The 7,798-nt window shown below is 45.9% G+C and overlaps 1 long non-coding RNA gene across 1 annotated transcript; it reads right to left on the minus strand.

Moving 5' to 3' along the window:
* LOC139048593 (uncharacterized) lies at window positions 1-4,751 on the minus strand. Its single transcript, XR_011507787.1, has 2 exons — window positions 4,640-4,751; window positions 1-301 (listed from the first exon to the last, which is right to left on the minus strand). It is a non-coding gene; the product is annotated as an uncharacterized lncRNA (long non-coding RNA).
* Between the last annotated feature and the right edge of the window lie 3,047 nt (window positions 4,752-7,798).

The following is a 7,798-nucleotide window of genomic DNA, read 5'->3' on the forward strand; positions in this document are numbered from 1 at the left end:
GAGAGAGAGAATAAACATTTATTTCGTAAAGCAAGTAGAAAATGTCCTCGATGAGTGGGGCCCTCAGTCCAGGGCTCCATTGTCATGCGCGACTTCGCGAGCCCGCTGGATCAGCCGTTGCTGTTCCTGCTGGCTTGTGCCAGAAGCCCTGTGCAGAAGTACCTTTGTTTCGGCCTCTCTTTTTGAGGTTTGGCTCTCTGCGAACGGTCTTCATAAGTCCGTCTGGTCGCCCGATGCCTGGTCGTCTGGTCGCCCGATGGTCACCCTGGCTGCTGCTAGGTGGGGCAGTAACCAGTGTCTCCTGCGGGGAAACACCCCAGTCACTGCAGAGACTCACCTCCTACAGTCAACCTAACCTCGCAATTTTTTTTTTCTTTTCTTTGTATCTATCCGAAACAGATATTGTGAGGCACATGCGTCAAGTGCATGCAGTCGCAGCAAAGTGAAAGAGAAATACCGAATTTGCTTTCAAGCGGGCGGATTTGCACCTGTCATGTTCATGTGTAACAAGTAGCTTTTCCGCCGTTCTATGCCATTGGAGTGCTTTAGCTTTGTGTTATACGTAATACGCTAGCGCGATATGCGACACTTTAAGCGTGCTCCTTATAAACGAAACTTCTCAGTGGTATTACCGTACACATGTCGAAATATCGGCGCTTTTGCATACCTCTATTCAGTCTGTAAAGTTGTTGATGCAATGAAGAAATGCGCTTAAGCGTACCGCATCACTGACGCTATTATTCTGTGGCGCCATCTTCTTGGTTGAAATCAAGCCACCCTTCTGGTCTCTCTAGGCGTAAAGTCGTCAAAACAAGCCTGCTTATCTCAATAATGAGGACGAAACAGCGCTGCTACTTGGTCCGGGGCGTGAGTTGAGACTGAGCGATGGCTCATTTTACCATTTATTTATTTTTTTGACGAGGAAAGCACGTAGCCAGAGCAAATTCGGATCGACGAATACTGTGTGGGCGCCGACATGCTGCTGCAAGATAATGGTGACCTGTGGTCAAACTAGATTTACGGTAACCCGTGTTTAGTCACAAGAAAGTAATCCGTCTGCTTCCTTTCATATTGCTCGACGGGGCAGAAAAGGATCTAATGCAGCTAAAGTTACTACTACAAGCCCAGACATAACAAACATGACAGTTCAATTCAATCCAGCCAAGAAACTTAGGTGGGATAAGCGTAGACACTTCATCCCCAAATGGTAACACTCCGATTGGATATAATATTTGGTTATAAAAGTTCTTCATACGCAGTACTCTTCAACTGAAATGCAGTACTGAAGGAAGAATCGATTCGCAGTTCAGACCTATACCAAGCGTCGTTCTCATACGGCTGTACTGCTGTATTCATGGCCAAAGTGCGTAAGGCAGTTAGCAAAACGCCACCGAAGCTGGTAGATAGCTGTTACGTTGCCACTGAAATTTCTGCCGTATTGCGTTTGCCCTCGCCGCCGCTCTCGGAGGCCCATTATTGCCTGATCGTAAGCGATGTGGGTCGCCGCTATCGTTAGATCACTTCAACGCTTGCGGCAGCGATGAAACCAGTGATAAGTGCGTGTCCGACCCACTTTATCTGGTAATATCAAGGACGTTTGACAGTAAATGGACCACATTTTGGCGATATTATAATAACCAGGCTTGTTTTTTTCTCTTTCTTCCTTTTTAACGCAGAAACATCGCCCTAAGGCTCGGCTTAACGCCGTGGCATAACCAGTCGAGACGAATGCCGACCAAAAAATACCTGGAAACGAGAGTCAGAAGATGCACATCTGAATGGAACTTTGCCCTTAACGAAATAAAAACACACTAACTTCAGAAGTCGTGTCTGGCCCAACGTTAGTCAGGTCAGTGCTATGCAAAAAAGACTCTAAACTAGGGATGTACGAATATTCGAAACTGTCGAATAACGAATCGAATACTGTCCTGTTCGATTCGCAGATCGGATTGAACAGTCAATATTCGAAAATGCGAATTTCTTTTGAATGCATTTTGAATATTTCAAAACGTCAGCTGTGCCCAAATAAACATAAAACTGGAGCAAAATTACGGTAAATCTTCACCCTCGCGGTTACAGTATAAACGTAAAACACGACGGAATATCGCAAATCAGTTCTGCGGAATCCTGCAATGTGGAGGAAGTATTCATGAAAGTCATCATCCACCCGAATGTAGCGCGAAGCCACAAAGGAAACCCGTACGGGTTTCTCAGAAATAACGCTTCACAGTTGAGGAAAAAATTCATCCTGGTCCGGAACCAGGACGAATTTTTGCTCAACTGCGTTCACTTTGGGCGACGCTGCTAAATTTTTTTTTAGCAGCATCCCATTTGTCGGTCAACTGAAATCCATCGCGAAACAAGGCAAGACAAATTGTTCAAGTCGTTCGGCCAGAAAAGCTCACAAATGTGTTTGTTGTGAGCATAGAGTTACGGTAACAACTGTGGAGGAAATGCTGAGAGAAAGAAGCGGTAACTACAATGACGCCGCTAGGAATAATCAAAACATGATGCAACAACAAGCGTTTACACGTATCACGTACGTGTGGACAATGTCTAAAGTTCATTCCATACATTTTCGAGATAGCTCCGACGGGTATTTAAAAAATTTGCGAGTTAGAATTTACGATGCGTAAAAGGATGCGTCGGCAGGCACATGAACCAGATGGCACCCCCACAATGACTCATGATCACGGTCAGGTGTCGATCGCGCGTCTCCTTTAAATCGCATCTCATCGTCTGCCAGCATACCATTGAAACTGGTTTCTCTCTCTCATCTTCTGCTCCTGAGCACCGGCACAGAGTAGCAACATGGGAGGGCCTTTGCGATTACCGATTTCTATGCATGGGCGCTACGAAGTGCTTTTCCTCTACAGCTGGTTATAATAACTCGATGGCTGTGGGCATCAGAGACCATTATGCAAAAAAAGAAAAGATCTAAGGCGAGAAATGCAGGAAATAAACTCAGTTGGCAGATCTCGCTAATGCGATCATGCTCACTTCCTACGTTTACTGTCTCTGTGCTTCCTCATCACTATTTCTTAAACGTGCGCCGACATGACATTTTTGCTTTCTGACTGTCTTTAAGTATATGAAGATTCAGGCGGTTTAAGCCCTTGAAAAATCGTGGCCCTAAACAATTCCCAGTCAGCATGAGAATGATAGGCATTACATGAATTTGCCTAAACTTCGCCGTTATGGGTTTAAATGGCTTCGCGGCATCACAAAGTGATCCTCTTCAAGTAAGTATTGCGTTATAAATAATGAAAAGAAGCTTATCACAATTGTCCTATATCAAAACCATTACTCCACGGACACATTTATTTTCTTTCATGGTATTTATTGTATCATGTATATGCAAGAATCGTACTATACGCGAGAAACGTGCAAGCACTAGCCAACACGTCTCGTATCCATGGCCTAGGGAGGACCTGTAAATGACATTGAGCACACCATGCACTACACAAAAACTACAACTAGCTTTGAACTCTAACAAGTGGCAACGGCAAGCAACGTATCAGGAGACCAGCAACCAGTACGGTTGTTGAACCCGTTGTTTCGTCGAAATTTTCTGTATTCTCAAATGACTGGACACTGGAAGGACAAGTACGACTTTACACGTTTTCAACCGGTCTGGTTCGCCTAGGACTCACGGACAAGAGGAACCCCTGCAATTAGCAAAGATTACTGCTACCTTCTGTATCAAAAAAGTGTAAATTGCTTTTGAAATTTCGGCCAATTCAGGCCCCGGTGACGCGCAATAAACGCAGCCACAAGAACGTCTGGAGCCCCAAGCACTATGACCAGACAAATGGATGCACTACCCATCATTCCCATGGTGGCCAAAAGATCGCAGCGCCCGAGTTCTCTCTAGTGATTGTAGCAAACTCTATGGATGGATGGATGCTTACGTCATGATACGCTTGCTCATTCGATTCCGGCAATCGCTGCGGCTGCTACAAGTGGGCGTATATAGAGCCAGAAATAATGCGCACAGCACTATTGCTTGGTCTTTTTTTTGTGTGTGTGAGCAACATGATCATACCAAGTCGTATTCCATTTTATTTCATTTATTTTAGCCTCAGAGCCTTTCAACATTACAGAGAGAGAGGGAGATGGAGGGCGGGCACGTTAGCAATACAACACAAATATACATAAATACGGTATAAAACTTTCTGTTGAAAATCGCAGTGAAAGACTAGAAGAAATAAACACAATACTATTACAAGTGCAATGCAACAATAACAATGATAATATAAACACGGATTAATGCAAGTGTTACTCAATGACAGTAAAATGTAGTATTGATCAAGAAAGGAAACCAAAATAAAATTATTAAATTTTTTTAGTGCTACAGGAGCAAAGTAAAAATTTCTTCGAATGTAACCAAGACTGCAGCTAGCTTTGCGATGGCTGAATGCGCATGTAACTGTCACGCTAAGTCAAAAGAGATGTGTATTCCTAAATATTTATATGATTATACTGTATCAAAACCATGTTACGAATTGACACGGTATGCCAGCAAATTTCGCCATCTGTCACAACGCCATAACAATGTCGATGATGCCAGCTCTATAGCACGCCAAGACGACAATCTAGTATCAAATAAAAACATCTGTTTCTCAACCTTCGTACTTACTAATGTCATCCTTTTACGCGTGAAGAACGCGTGATAGCGTTTATACAACGTTGAAACTACGTGTCAGCTTGTATTCGTCAAATGTCCCAACGTGGTGACCAACAAACCCGAGTGTGCCTTCTTCGCTAAAGTTAACGCTTCTACATGGACGTATTGCGCCTGCCTCTAGACACGCTCAATACTTCCGCATTTTGTTGTACCTTCCAGGGGCGCCCCTTCGTTTCGGTGGACGGAACCAAACGTCCGAGCAGTGGCACCTCTTCTCGTTCCTGTACGGCCAGAACTCGAGGCACACTCCCGTCAGGTGGCGCCAGGCGACGCACAACGCACGGCAGAAGGACTCGTCGCACCTGCCTTGCTCGTTCTTTTCGGCGTCCATTCTCACCAATGAGGCCGCTAGCACCACCACCATAACGACCAGTGTGGTCATGGCGGCCGGTGAAGAGGCGAAGTCTGGGTGCTTCATCGCGTCTACATATCAGCCGTCTTTTCAAGCACTTCCTTTTGGCGCACCCAGTTCCAAAGAGCCGACCTTTGTCTGAAAAAAAAAATCGAATAAACCATTCGCTGCACTCAAATGCTCCAGATGCCTTCCTTGTAATAAATGCGTCTCATTTTGCGACAAATAAGCACGAGGCGTAATGTTACGTCGAAATGCCTGACGCGTACCCATATATTCTCAAGTGCGAGGCGCTATTTTTTGGATCGCGAACGTGAGCAGGGAGAAAAGCCTCTCTAGCCTCCGTAGCGCTGATAGCCGTAGATGAAGCGCTGTATAGGGGACTAAGACTGATTTTCTAGACATGTCTTTAGCGATGTCTCTCAGCTACCGCTTGGCGCACCGCACCTCTCTGCCTGTCTCCAGTGTGTTAGAACGCGACAAGTCTCCCCTTGTGGGAGGAATGACCTAATCCACCACGACGTTCTTTCGACTCGACTTGCTGGCGTTCCCGCCATGGTTTGCGTGAACTCGACGACTGTATTTCAGCCTAACAAGCTGAGTCTACCTGATTTGACGGCTGTATGTAAACGTATATAGCTAGTGGTTATAGAAAGACGATGCTGCCCTTGAGGGAGGGGGAGGGGGGTGAATGTTTGACACGGGCACAACAATGACGTCACAGTACTACGTATATACACCTCGCATGAAGGCTCACATGTCGGGGGTAAAAACGATGTGGAACAGGAAGCCAGAGACACCTCCTACGTCACCGCATTTTTTCTCATTAGGTTTCATTCTCTTGGTCTCTCGCATGGCTTGGAGCCATATTTAAGACATTAGCTACTGCTTTAAAATTGCAATCTGATTGCCACAACTTGATGGTGCGTGTTGCTGCAGTTCATCTTTATTATGTCTGAATTTTTTTTGCAGATTCATGAGAATAGTCAGCAGGTGCTAACGGCTATCTGAAATGAAGGCACTGATAGTTACCCGGGTCAAACTCATTAGCAGCAAAGGGCGGATGCCCCAGGCAGATTACAAGGCTTGGCCTAATTCTTTCGAAAATATAATGACAAATACTCACTCGGTACTTGGTAGAACAGCCATCGGCCTCTTTGCCGCAGAGAATGGCCAGTTGACAACTCCTTGACTTTCAGTCACCGTCTGTTTAATTCTGGCTTTAGCATCATCCGTTACTCTCTGTCCTCTTACACCACCACGACTAAAGAGAAAGAAAAGGAACTAAAACACAGTGCGAGCTCTGTCCTTCTGTGTCGGCGTTGAAACGCTCACCTAGTTCCATAGGCTACGTAACGCTGCCGTCAAGACGTGCAGCTTACGTGTAAAAAAAAAAGCGTTTCGAAAGCGGTCGACTTTGAAAGCTCTCCCAGCTGGCACTGAGTTTTCGTTCTTCGAAAAAGCGCTGAAGACAAAAAAAGAAAAAATGTTGCATAAAAGTGAGTCCTTACGCAAATCTCAAAGAGCCAGAAATTAGGTAAGCTCGGCATCTGGCGGCGTGGGAATCAACTAAACTTTTTACAGACGCGTCGCACCACTCCCAATCCTGCGCACAAATTTCTACCGCAAAGAACATCTTCTGTTCCTGTTACCACGGTGGTTCATTCGCACGTACTTCTGCGTGGCAGGAGGTGCCGGGTTCGTTTCCCAGATCATTCTGACAGTAGCGGAATGCAAAAGCGCACCTTTACAACGCTTTTGGGTGCATGTTAGGGTAGAGAACACCGGTTGAAAACTATTAATCCGGAAGATCTCACTATGTCTTTTCACATAGCCGTCGACAATGAAGTCTTATAGCGCCTGAAAGATCCAGCGATCCAATTGGCTGCCTTTTCAAAGCATTTCGTGGGGTACTTCACGACGGCATGCTGCTTCCTTCGGATAAATCCCCTCGTCTTCAAATTGCCATGTAATGTGGCCATTTTCTATCAAAACACTCGCGGTCTTCATGAATTCTACTCCAGTGTTATTTCATCTTCCTTTCCTATAATTTGTGGTATAAACTTTTTTAAACAGGGTTGAAGTACCTCAGACAGGCTGGCCAACGTTTCGATAGGTGGACCTATCTTCGTCAAAGGCGGCCTCGTCATCCTCGGCGTGTTAGTTTTAAAGGGTTAGTGCAGTGACGTCACGTGCGGGTGTTGTCGCTGGCGGCTGGTTTTAAAGAGAGAGATTACAAGAGGGAACAGGCGCTGTCGTCCGACGTCTGTGAGCTTCATTCTCAAGACGAAGGGACAAGAGCGTGAGAGTGGGCACGCGGGGAGGAAAGAAAAGAAATAGAAGCAGAAAAAAGGGAAAAAAGGGGAAAAAAAGCAGGGGGGAGCCAGGGCCGTACCAAGACACAACAAAGGGGGGGGGGTGAAAGAAAAAGAAAGAGAAAAATGAAATCTTTAAGAAATACGGGGGCTTGGGAGCGTGTTGGGGATGCGAAAGGTTAGGAGGTATTCAGGGGGAGTCGTTGGCGGCATCTTTTTGAGGCATTAGAACGGCCGGTCAAGCAATAGGTCGAGTAATTTTGAAATAGTTAAGGTGGCGACGAGGAGTCTGCGGTGCAATGTGTGGGGTGACTGAAAGGCAGCGGCATGGTCTTTCAAGGGGCACTGCCCCACGCGCTTAACGTAGGTGTCGTTACGGCGGCATCCAGAAGGCGATACTCTGGGTTGAGGCGCCGAAAAAGGCATATTGACTTCGGAATGTGT

The sequence above is a fragment of the Dermacentor albipictus genome, chromosome 8 (assembly GCF_038994185.2).
Source record: "Dermacentor albipictus isolate Rhodes 1998 colony chromosome 8, USDA_Dalb.pri_finalv2, whole genome shotgun sequence".
Classification (NCBI taxonomy): domain Eukaryota; kingdom Metazoa; phylum Arthropoda; class Arachnida; order Ixodida; family Ixodidae; genus Dermacentor; species Dermacentor albipictus.